Below are 13,836 nucleotides of genomic sequence, written 5' to 3'. Positions count from 1 at the left end.
ATCAATATTATATCAGGGGATGAACTCTGATTAATTATGTGGTGCAGAAGAACTTATCATGGAATATCTTCCTGGGACAGCGAGTGCAAAATGCTGGATCATCTAAGTCCAGTGCCAGGTAGAAATCAGCAGATCACTCTTCTTTTTCATCTCTGACTGAGATCCATCTTCATTGACTAGCTCAGAGGAGTTATATGATCAGTGTGAATGGTTAAGGCACATTAAGAAGATGGATACATTCTCTGTGTCCTTCAGGTCATGTAAAGGCTACTGATACCAAAGGACCTACATTAACCACAAATTCAATCCATCTGCATACGTAATTAGGTCGTCTCTTGATGGGGGAAAACCAGTTGAGTTTTATGACAAAGAACACTGAATTTATCCTTGTGTGACCCAGCATTCACGAGATATCAGAGAGCAAATAAGAATGCAGCCGCAGGGTCAAAGATGATGTTGACATTGTAAACATCTGAATAATTCAAGCTCACCCGAGATGTCAGATTTGGACCAAATGGTCCAATTGTTGATGAATTACAAATGTTAATTTGTTGACTCTCTGTTGGACATACCCTCTACAGGTTTGTCTCCTGTAGGTTGGTTGACACTATTGTTGATTAGAGTGAAGGTTTCTTTTCAAGCTCCACCTAACTTCATTGTTCATTGATCTCTCTGTGTCTATCTGACTGTTTCTTCACTGGATGAGTTGGACGTGACCATCCAATAGTGCTGATTGTATGAGATTGCACACATGTAGCATGAACTCAGTCCACCCTTCCACAGACCAGATGTCCAAATCAATTGCCTGGACTCATAAAGGGAGATACTATTGGGTGTTACTATTAGGTGTTAAGAAAATGCTCAGGTAACGTTTGGCAATATATCAAACTTTTTGAGAGAAGTGATCTGCTAAACACCATCTACAATGAGGCAAACAAGGACAGCTCTGTTCTCTGATACTTAATCGACTGTTGTAATGAAGTTGCCCTCCTCCGTTGCCATCGACAGTGGTAACATTTTAACTGTTTGTACTCACATAGTTTCTGTAAGACAACATTTACATGTTCTCCTGTGCCCATCTGAGCTTCTCCTGATGATTTCTTAGTCACATGTGCGCTAGGTAACCAGGGATTTCCCTCTAAATATTTCTTGCATAAAATGTATAATGCATCCAGCAGTACAGCAGGCTTACAAAAGATACATATTTCTGAACCAAGTTATTCAAATTATCCTTCACAACCCATATAGCATTCAGAACTACTTATTCATGAATGCTTGTGGTCAGAGGCATTGCTAGGGGTGGCTAAGCGGGCTATAGCCCCTGGTATTTTGGTTATAGCCCCAGATAGAATCTCAGGAGCTACAACCAAAAGGCTAGCTAGCCCCTAGTCCCGACAGTTCCGACATCAGCGTAGCCTCTGGTCTTTTCCGGACCTATGAACACCCCTGCTTGTGGTCATCAAGTTGATTAGATAGCTCATTGCCAGGTGTTTACATCCCTCTCTATGAATTTCTATTAAAATGTAAGGACTGTTTCAAAAAGTTTCAAAAAGTCGGCAATTATTTAAAACCTGTCTGCTCACTTTTTTTTATTCATTAACCAATTATAGAATCCTAGAGTGGGAAATTGGGCAGATAAGAGTCTTCTGATGCCTTTAACATCTCATTTGAAATCACTGCTTAACGCTGCAATCAGTGGGTTATTCAAGCATGCCAGAGAGTTCGTTCAGGGTCTTGAAGAATCAGAATGTGGAAACGCCCTTATAATGATCACCTTGGCTGCACATGTTTGCTATGACCCAGAGGATATCATTATTGACTGCCCTGTGCCTCAGTGAGCCCACAGTGTTCCTGTGCTCAGTGAGGGATGCATTTGTAGGGGAATGTCCCTTTTTGTATTTGTATGCTTTTTCTCACCTATTCTTGACACTGCACTTCAAATGATCTCCCTAAAATGCTGAAAGTCACCAGTTCCCGTGCAATAATAACATGTTCGCTGCCTATCTGGCCAATCTATCCTTCACTTAAGACAACCTCTAATTAATCTGTCACTATTCAATTAATGAGCTACCTATGTGTTGTCTATGCATATCTATTTTAACCTTCTTCATAATCGATATATATTGTTGACCTCTCATACTACTTTACATATCATTTCCCTCTTCTATTCCTCTCAGTTGCAATTATTGATTTTGTCCTCACACACATATCTCAATTTCATTTACATTTGAGATATTTCTCTATTCCAGTTATCTTTTCAATTTCACACACCTCTTCATACCATTGATATCCACTTCTTATTCTGTCAATTTCTCTTACGTTTCACTGTACTCTTCTGTGGACAAGATCATTTACATTTTGCTCATATTCCTCCAGATATCAACATTGCATCATTAATCCTTGACTCCCCGTTCTCTTTGGCATCGTTTACCATCCCATGAGATATGGGAGAAGAAGAACAAGGAAAAGTACATGCAAGTCCTTTTCAATCTTCTTCTTCTCACATACCTCTTACCACCTGCAGTCAAGATCACTCTAATTCACTTTGGCACCACCAATTCTGTCACCACCTTCTGGTAACCTCCGCACACCTTCCTCTTGCTGCACAGGAACATCGAACAAGAAATCTGAATGTCAGAGAATTCCTTTATAGATGAACTCTTCTAACAGGATGCTATACTTAATATCGACATCTTATTTATAACTGTAAATGCACAGCCCTTATTTTGTCTCTGTTGAGATTCCTTCATGCACTATTTGGTGCATGAGCATCTTGATCCCATTTGAATTACTTTCATGCACCATTTTAGTCCCTACAGAATTGTTTTTGATTTGTTCTAATAAATACCTTTTGGAAATTGATATTCTTCTGTGGCACATGTCTGATACATGTAATATTTGTGACACAATTCTCAGGAAATTAAAATTATGCAATAACGAACCCAATGTTCATCTAGAAGCCTAGCCAAAGAGCAAACACAACATGTATATAGTGGCAGAGCCCTAGGTCCACCAACTAATGACCTTTCTCCTTCCAACAATGTCGGCCCACATTAACATGCGCACTGAACTGCCAATTCCCAGAAAAGCTATAGGGAAACCATTCACCAATTCATCACCTCAGACATCTGTTGATCCACAATTCATTCATGAATATTTACATTGTCATTTAAGGAGATGCTATTCTCTATTATGTTACTATGGGTGAGTGAATATATGCAACTAGTTTGCTTGGTATTGACCCATAGATGCATGGAAATTGTCAGAATGATGGATGAAAGAGTGTCATAAAAAATAGGAAATGAAAAGCCTGTGCAATGCAAGCTGTATTATCTGAGCTGAGACTAGGCTGTGTAAAACATTAGAGAAACTAAAAAATTAAGAGTACACTCTGAAACACAATGGGTGATGAAGATACATATTTTATTGGTCGAAAAATGAACACATTACTTAAAAGGCAGAAGACCAATCCCAGCGCTTTCTAGTGATGACAGTGAAATGTTCCAAATAAGTCATATCTGGCTGGATATAATGATATAACACACTAATCAATCACTTGCCTGGAATGACATCAGATAGAGACAGAGCAAAGCTTCAGATCAGGAAGCAGAGTGTTCTAACAGCATTTGGGGGCATTCCCCAGGATTAGTTGGCAGGATGGTCACTATTACATCTCACCATATTTAAATCCTACTGCGTTGATGCCTACTCAAGCACAGCCCTTTGACACTGACCAGAGTTGGCTTACGAAGGATTAAGCACATTGAGATCGGCTCACAGATGCTTTAATGGTCTCCCTCTCATGCGTGGCCTGACAGGCGTAAACTTTATTTGAGTTCCAGTCTAAAGAGGTTACAGGCAGGTAACTGCTGGTCATGTATAGGTTGTTTTCAATCTGTTTAGTGGCTTTGGCTGTCTCAACTCCACTGCTTATTGGTTGCCCATCGACCGTCCAACTCACTGTCACAGATCCAGGATAAAAGTCTGACAGGAGACATGTCAGGGTGCCCTTATTTGCATCGACCGCCTCTGAAGAGGGTGGGAAGAGGCTCATGGAAGGTTTTTTGGTCTCACCGGCTGCAAGAAAAGAATTACAACTGTTAGAATGAGGCAGTTAAATGAATACAATTCAAGATTCAGGTTTCATTCCCTTCTGTCTACTTCAAGCACAAACTCTTAATGAAGGACATTGATTTTTCAAATTCTAAGCCATGTACTGTTATTATCTGCCTCTGTGACGTACACCTGTGCCTTCGAATGATTCGGCGTTAAATATGCTTAAGGTGTTAAAGGAGGGTATGATGCCCTCAGGAGTACATGAATCAAAGCTGGAGTATTTCTGTTTGCACCCATGGCTGACTGTGCGGCTGCAAGCAAGCTTGCGTAATTCCCAAGCTCAGCTGGCTCAATTAGCCACGTCCCACACTTTGGTAGAGGAGGCAGAGCACATGACTCAATGTGTGGGGGGAAATGGATGATGGCAGTATGAACAATATGAACAAATGAGCAATGTATTTAAGGTAAGAACGAAAATCCTTAAAGGTGTTAAAAAATGTGCAATATTAGCAATCTCAAAATATTTATTGGAGTAACAAAATTAATAAGATAATTGATTAAAATAACAGCAGTAATCATATACAAGTTTAGTGATAACAAGAATTATGCTAGAAGACAATGGTTGCAAGGTAAATCTATGCGAGAGAAAACACTACTAGAAAAACATCCATGTGCCTTTGTCACCAGCAGATCAAGGCTTCATGTAGCTGCTCTGTTCTCTCAGTAAAATGTCTAGGCTTGTCCTGATGTTTCCTTTTGTCCCAATGTGACCATAGTGATCATATCTGGATTAGATGTTGTAAATGCTCTTGAAGATGCTATAGGAAGCTTGGCAATGTTTACAAGAGGAAGGCAGACTATACCGCTGGCCTTGGGAATAACTCCTTGAGTGCCTCTTCCAATGCTATTAGACAAGGTGTTTCTTACAGAGATTCCAATGTATTAAAAAAGGCCTAAATATTTGCTGTCATTGTGAAGAGATAGACCTGTCTGACTGTTTAATTGTAAGGAGTAGGATACAGCATTATGCAGTAGGGTTGAGGCCAGGTACCTTCTTTGGTCCACATCACAAGAATCAACAAACTCCTCCAGGTAATGGGTGACATTCATCACTTACCCCACACTGTGCATTTAAATGTTTTGCCATAGCAGGTAGTTTGGCTTCCCCTTTTTAGGCGCTGCAAGCCTGCAATCCCATCTCATTTGCAATTTTAAATATGGCTTTGGAATTACCAGATAAAGGAGACCTTTTTAATATGGGTGTCACTTTTAATACCTATGTACTTGCATCTGCACTTAAAAGTTAGAGTATATCTAGAGGAACACTTAAGAAACCAGGTAAATATGCAGGGGTCAAATTCTCTATTGATTTCAAGAAGAGGGCGAAGCAGAGCAAATATATCTAGAAGTTCACATTAGGTCACCTCATGCACCCCTAGAAGGATTCATTGTGGGAGACCATCTGTGATGGCACAATGCCAATTAAGTCCTGGCTTGATTATGAAGACTAGGCCCTCATTACGAGCATGAAAAAGGTGCCTGTTACAAAGGTTACAAGCACTTTTTCCAGACCGGTATACTCTGAGTCTGTCGGTAGCTGGGGTGAACAACTGGCAGACACTGACTGCTGGTAGTTCAGGCTCCTGCTCCTGCTGGCAGATAATTCAATGAAGCACCGGCACTGTTAGTGTTTCAGTGTTCCCACTCCCACTGGTTTATTTCAAATAATATGGAGATATTGATGTTTTTCTAATGGAAACTGATCGTGACAAGTCGCTGACCAATCATAGAGAGTTTTATACTCAGAGCGTTTAATCATTTCTAAGATGCCTATGGATTTTACTGACACTTTCCAAACTTCTGTTTCAGATGTTGGACTGAGTCCTTTCACAATATTAGTATCTACAGAAGTCAATTTTGCAAAAGGTGTTTCTTGTCTCACAGAAAAAGTGTCATTATTTCCCTAAAAGGTTTTGTAAAAAATATAGTTGTAGCTTGTCTTTGGACAATTGTATGAGCAGCCATTCAGTTTGAAATAAATGCATGCAAATTCTATTGCAGTTTACTGCTCATGGCTTTTTTGTGGTTTAAAACATTCTTTGGTGTCCAAACTTTGCTCTCCACATCTAGAATGTAAGTTCCATCATATGTGGATAGAACTTTTAATGTGCATATGTATATTTTTGATGTAGCATGTGTAACGTCTACACTCTTCCTTGCGACCATCTGTATTGGAGTGATTTACTACTCCCTATAATTATCCCTATGGCCACAGATATTTCAAGATTGTTATGAATTATGTATTTTATCTCTTTGGACAAAACACAATTATTTGTATACATTAATAATATGTCATCTGAAGATGTTTTTACTCCAAGGAGCTCTGCCTTACCTTAATTGTGTGTTTTTCATTACCTGTGTCCAGAAATCATCTTTATTCATTGTACCATTTTTAAAGTATTATTTTTGATTATTAAGGTGCCTAATTCTACCAAGGGCTCCTGGAATGCTCCAAAGATCCACTGCTTGTAGTTTGACTTTTATACTTGCCCATTGAGTCCCCTAAAGCAGTCTGTCATCTACATAGATTATCAAACAGCACTATAATAAAATTGGCAATGCAATTTAACATTTCTTCTAGTTTTACTGAGTAGAATGGTGCCTTTGAACTATCAAAGTGAGAATGTATGAGTTTACAGGTGAATTTAGGCTTAATTTATAGACTACAACAAGTCTCATCTTTGAGATCACATCTTGAAATCAGCAATACACTAAAGCTGACTAATGAGTTAGAGAAGTTATATCTGGTGTGGCCGAATCCTGTCCAATTTATGTAAATTTAAAATTGACCAATTATAATACCTATTTCTTCACGTTTTCTGTTTCACATTTCTGAAATTACAAAATACTAGACACAGTTTTCTGACAGAAAAATGCCACAAACATCAGAAAAGCGTGACTTTATTTTCAAACTTAAGAAGTCAGATTTTAATTTATTTAAAATGTTGTTTGCATTGACATTATCTATTCCATATTATTATAAATAAGTTATACTTAAGATGGAAATGTTAATGTGAAATAGTTTATATAACATTTGTTGTGAGTATTTAGTCCTTTATTAAGCGTTTCCTATTTTGAAAGGTAGGAGAACTGGAGAATAGTTAGAGAAGATAAGAAGTTACTAATGGCCTTAGAGGAACTTTGTATTACTAAATGAAAAGGCAATTAATGTACATTGGGACTTCAGTGTACACATCTCACATGTACAGCAAGGTCCTGCACAATGTCACTGCTGTGAATTGTAAACTAATTGGTCATATCAAATCAAATTTTATTATAAAAGGTGGGTGAAATATACCCTGACCTCAACAAAACCAATAAACAAGATCACAATTGGCAATTGTCAGAGGTATTTTAATTTGAGGATTTCTCTACTAAATATATATATATATATATATACACACACAACTCCTTTCTTGGCTGATACCCTTTTCTACAGTACTGTGGTACAGAAATGGTATGGAATGAATTTGCAGCATACATGGTGACCTTGAAAAGGAATCATGGTGCTTTATCAAGGAATCTCACTGCACTGATTGACTGTACAACATGCAGAATGCTTAACTGGCAAACAAGTTAGGGGTTTAGCTTACATTTAAATTGCAGATGATTGGCAATTCATCAGAACTCAGCAAAATGAGTTTAAAATGAGTATGCTGAAAAAAGATTTGTGATCTTAAACTTCTAACAAGAAAATATGTTTCTAATAAATTGTGCAATAATCTAAAACCCGGTTTATAAATCACATAAAACAAGGGGACTTGAACTCAAATTTACTTAGTACACACACGGCTAGGGAAAGTGAACTAGCACTATAATGGGATGGTTTGGTCACAATGAAGAGTAATTTTTTACTTTATAGTTCAATAACCTGTTGATTTAAATGTAAAGCACTATTCTCTAACCTTAGCAATGAGATAGCTGCCGCTCACATTTCAATCAAAGTTGTTTCGTCCTGTACTACTGTTTATACCCTATCACCATTTCACAATTGAAAGCTAAGCTAATATTATTTTAGATGAATCATGGAAAGCTAACTGCACAGATAGGTACTGTATTAACCTATCTGTGCAGTTATCTTTCTAGTACATAAAGAGAGGAACACGCAACAATCATTCTCTTGTCACACACCCACACTTTGGATCTCCATCCCAGTAACGTCTCGAAATGCCCCCAAATTCTCCAGTTTCACAAAGGATGCACATAATGCAACTCACAGTGCAGCACTACTGTTAAAAGATGCAAACCTAAATGCTGGCTACCCAAGCCTTGCACAGTGCTCTGCTGCTCTGGATCTAAGTTGGCACTTTAACAAATAAAATAAACCATAGATAACAATGAACATTGAAAAACAGCAATGAGCTAGGATACAATGATACCTATACTAACTGTTAAATATCCTATCAATGTGCCTGCACACTTCCGATAGAGAAATGAGAAAAAAAGAACAAAATAAAACACGAAGAAAGAGTGGTGTACAATGTTAATTCTGATACTTACATAGGACGCTCAGTTGGGTTCCTCCACCAAAGACAAACCCACAGTGTCACAGGGCTATACACAAACCTGACCATGTGCAATACAGCAGATAAAGTAGATACAAATCATATGGGGGTATAGTTTCTTAAGGAAGGTGAGCAGCAGGCACAACTAGACACTATGGGAATTGTATGCATCTTTTTCTGCATGATCAAAGCTTGATAGAGTGCAGCACATTGCCAAATCAGGGGTCTATAAGTCTAGAGCTTGTGCTTGGGATAACCAGTAACTCTGGAAAGAACTCACATTCAGACTCATGGCATTCACAATATTTTTTGTGTGGAAGTTCTGAAAACAAAGAAAGGTGATGCAGTTCCTGAGTACCTGACCTAAAGATCCGTGGGCTACATGGAGCTGTGTTCACTATTTTCAATTTAAATCCAATACCAGATTCCTTTGAATAGCAACCGCAGATCTGTAATTTTGAATGTAACATTTGTCACTGTTTCCCAGATTAATGGTCATTGTTTAATCAACCTGTACTGGTTAAGGACTGAGTAATCAAAGCTTATGATGTGGGAGTTGAACAAAGATCTCCTCAGAAATCCCTTTAATAAACATTACAATAATAGCCAGTGTTTGCATCATTGTTACTTTTAAGATATTCCATACAAATCTATTTGCCTTCTGACAATATAACCATCTGTTGAGCTTTGCAATTCCCAAATCAACCCTCCCTGTGAATAGATCCTATCACAGATCGCTGGAGCCTCTCTTTAATAGTCTTTGCTGCTCTCCTTTAGGCGTCTTTGCATGTGATTGAAGATCTGTATTCAAACTGCAATAATTCATTGTAGACCTGCAAACATCTACCTGGTGCCACTTTATCCCTAAGTAACTCTGCCCTTGTATACATTGAAGACAGCATTTAAAACAATGCCTCAGTCCTAATGGCTGCTCTTTTAACTTATAACACATGAAACTACCCTCACAATTCAGTGAAAGATGTTTCATCTGGTTCCCGAGGATGAAATGCAATTTATTGTTCCCAATGTAAATGCTATTTATATATCATTGGGACATATATGTAAATATGCACAGTGAAAGTGAATTATGTTGTTACAATTATAAGTATATGATATAATCTCTATTGTGGCTTTTTCAAAGTAATGACAATCTCAGGCTGCCTAGATGGTGCCAAGAATGGAAAGATAATTATGAGAGTGGCACAGAACTAAAGATTCCCTTTCGAGAACACACAATATCATGCTATTGAGAATGATATTATTCTTTGGAAACATGAGGGCAGCACAACCTATGATTAGTGATATACAAAATAAATGTATTTTTTGCAGAAATTGGTTCTGCAGATGAAGAAATTACACATGTACAGTAAAAGTGAATAATCTGTTAACTTCAAAGGAAGAATACTCAAAACAATAATAAAGCCATTTAAGGGTGATAGAATAAGACGGACAGTCTTACTTACAAAGGACGTTCAGCTGGGTTCCTCCACCGAACATCCACCACTGTGTTATATGGCTGTACAAAAACAATCACCAGTCCATTCTGCAGCACCACTTGGTGTCTGCAGACAACCTATCAATCTGACATCAGGGGATACCCTTTGATTGAGGAAGATCATCCTTGGCAAAATGGTGGGTCAGCTAAGTCCAGTGGCATGTAGAAATCCACTGATCTCTATTTTTCAACAACTCTGTTTGAGACCACTCTTCATAGACATACACATGATAAATGTGAATTCATTAAGACACATTAAGCATTGGGATATGGAGAAACATTCCTTCTATGTGACCTCCTTCACATGCAGTGAATCCTGAGCACATTGAATGTTTTTTAAATGAACCAACAGTGTCATGATAGGGGGAACACCAATTTCTACTGACAAGATAATACACTTGTTTCTACACTGAACTCTGACTTATGTGGATATAAGATGTCAGTGAGCTAAAACGTGGCTTCTGGATCAAAGAAGATGCTGACACTTTAAGCATCAACTCAAGCCTAGCTCACCAGAGATATCAGATATGGGACAAATGTTGAAATCATTGATGAATTACACGTGTGCAGTTTTGGCCTTGTGTTTGAAGTCCAGCTCCAGCTCTGTCTCCTGGAATAAGTAAAATGAGTGAGACGGTTCAAGCTGCACCTTACTTTATTATTCATTGATCACTCCTTGTCTGTCTACCTCTGGCTTCACTGGATGAGATGGGCCTGAGTATTCCAAAGTGCTGCTTTTGTGGGTTTCTACATACAGTGAGGAACTGCTAGGCTACTCTTTTGCAATAAATCATATTTTTAGAGAGATGTGACATATGAAATTCAAACTACCTCTCATTGATTGGTGGGCTTTTACACCTACAGGAAAGGGCAGACAATCACACTGAGACAGATGAGGACCATGTTGTTGTCTGATGGTAGATTGGCCGCTGAAATGAACTGACCATTAGCAGTGTAAGCAGTGTCTCTTTTTGCACTCAAATTGTTCATGTGTGGCACCATATTGATTGTACTGATGTGTCCATCTGAGCTTTTCCTAATGGTCCGATAGACCTGTATAAGCTTTGAGGATTGTGTGTTTATCTCTACACCGTTCCCATATCTAAGATACAAGGCATCTGTCATGACTGCAGGCTTTATGTGTGCATTCCCAAAGATAAGAATTACTAAACTATGCAACAGAAAATAGCCCTCACATCGAACGTGGAATGCAGATGTGCATATCCTTGCCGATTCATAGTCATCATTTTGACTGGATGGTACATTGCCAGGCAGGTCTAACCTTCTCTAGGAATTTCTATTAAAGTTTAAGGACTGATTTCATAACATTGCTAAACGTGGCATAAATAAAGCAACAGATCCATATTCTGGAAAGTATTTTATTCGTAACCCACAATATTACTCTCATTGACTTAAAACATATGTGATCATTGGAAGTCTGTCTGCTTCTAATTTCTTAATTGTGATTACTGGGGATTTATTTTTTATTGTAGTTCTTATTCACAATTATCTGCCATTCCAGACCCATATAATTCCAAATCAGAACATGTTTAGCCTTTCTTACTGAAAGCTTATCTATCTATAGCCATCAGTAGCATTGAAATGCCAATAATTGTTCCAGATTTCAAGAATGCGGTCGGGCTATCCTTTCTGCTCTCCCTAAAGTAATCATTGTTTACGTCTTTCCTCCGTGGCTAAAATCTGCATTTAATTCACAGAATAATAGTCTTTGGTCTCTGTTTTGGAATATTGGAAAACATCCCAAAACTACGTAAATGCAACCTCATTTTGTAAGTTTATATTAGGGATTATATTTATAGTGTAATATTTTCCATACTACACGATTTCTTAATGTGTAATTTCCTTTTCAACACCAAACCTTCAATTTGTTTACTAGATTTCATATGTCCATTATATTATTCTGCAACTATTCTATGTGTTTATAGCAGGACTAGTTTTAGTTCATAAAGTTCACTCAGTGGTTTCCAAGTTGGTGCCAAATCTCTCTTCAAACCTTGAGTCTTAGAGTTTATATTTTGATCTACTATAAATCCGAAATAAGTTTATTTTGTTACTGAAATGAGTGCTTGTTAATTCACATGATATTTATGATGGATTTTTTCTTTTGCAATTTAAAATTGTGATTGTTTTTCTTTCGCAGCTAAGGGCATACATAAGGGATGCCTGTGTCATCTGTGAACGAGAAATAAGAGAGTTTGTGAATTCCAATATAAGGAATATCAGTTTTGGGTATCCATTGATAAAGTCACCTGGGAAAATGTTACCTGGTTGCAACATTTCCCCAAATGTGTACTCACAAGAAAATCAAGAACTTTCCCCAAATATTATAGACTTGGAGTTAGAATAGTATTATAATACCCATCCTAGAATATATGGGGGGAGGCTTTTAGGGGTGCACGGAAAATAATCGATTACCTGGCAACCTTTTTCCAGGGTACATTTTCACATGGAACCAATGTGTCTGATTATCCTTCAATGCCTCAATGCGATCAGATGTTATACAATTGTAGAGTTACTTTATAAACAGCCCCTCTTTAGTTTCATACAGTGATTATTCTAATAGTCCACCACCCTTTGCCTGTCCAACCCTAGTCCATTTCTTTGAATGTAATTCTATTATGAGGGGTAGTAGTGCTTGTGGTAGCCCCCAATGTGCAAGTCTCTATCAATGTACACCCATATAAACTTTATCAATTGCCAAAGACAAGTCTGTAAAGCATCAATATAATGTACTTTTGTTGTGTTTGAGTGTATTTGAGTACAAGAAGTTTAAGGGTTATTGGTTCTATTCCTAAGATGTTCCTTTCGCCAAACCAAGCAATGTTGTGGCAAACATGTTTACTTGTTTCCCTCCATTAAGTTAAATGAATCAGTGGAGGTTTCAAGAAAATCTTCACTGCAGCATCTTGGAGAGCAATCATCACATATTTGTCCACTATTCCAAGATTTAAGTAATTGATCTTCATACCCACTTTCCAACCTTAAAGTATTTGCTTGAGGTGGGGAGCATATTAAACATTCAAAACAGGGGTCAACAACTCAGCTGCAGATTTGGGATTTTCTTTCATTAGTGGATTAGGTACTTTATCAGGCCCGACTGTCATGACATTTAAAACTTTAATATAGTTTATAGTTTGATAGATATTTGTAGGCTAAACTGCAGTACCCAAAAAATTTAGTGTTTTTTTCAAATAAAAACATTATGTATGCTATCCATGTATCTCTTTGTCTGAATTTCTATTCCATGCAACCTTTATATTTTTTATCTCTATTCTACTTACCTCCCCACCTTATTCTCTCCTTCTTGCAATTTTGACTGTACTTCTTTGTTCTACACAATCACAATTATTGAATATTTCTCCAAACATCTATGTTTTATCAATCTACTTTGGCTTCCTTTCTCTCTAGCAACCTAGTAACTGAATCCTCTTTCTTTTAATGTCTTCTCCCCTCTCTCATTCCACTTGACTTCAATAACACTGTATTCCTTTTTGACACCTACCATTCTGCCACCAATTTCTAGTCTCTTCTGCTCCCATTCAATGGCCCCTTGCTATATACCACATATAACCTTAATTGCTGCCACTTGGAAAGCTAATAGCTTATTACTGACCACGTGGACTGGGAATAATGGCATAGCCTAGTGAAATTGTAGGGCTTTTTAAAGTACCTACTGCAGAAATCTCAGTTAAAGTTTCA

General features: G+C 37.7%; 1 long non-coding RNA gene across 1 annotated transcript; it reads right to left on the bottom strand.

The window, feature by feature from the left end:
• Positions 1 to 3,402: 3,402 nt before the first annotated feature.
• On the bottom strand, positions 3,403 to 10,518 carry LOC138492637 (uncharacterized). Its single transcript, XR_011276236.1, has 2 exons — positions 10,085 to 10,518; positions 3,403 to 4,077 (listed from the first exon to the last, which is right to left on the bottom strand). It is a non-coding gene; the product is annotated as an uncharacterized lncRNA (long non-coding RNA).
• Between the last annotated feature and the right edge of the window lie 3,318 nt (positions 10,519 to 13,836).

Source organism: Ambystoma mexicanum, chromosome 10 (assembly GCF_040938575.1).
Source record: "Ambystoma mexicanum isolate Mex_15411 chromosome 10, UKY_AmexF1_1, whole genome shotgun sequence".
Taxonomy (NCBI): Eukaryota; Metazoa; Chordata; class Amphibia; order Caudata; family Ambystomatidae; genus Ambystoma; species Ambystoma mexicanum.
This window is presented reverse-complemented; position numbering and strand designations above follow the sequence as displayed.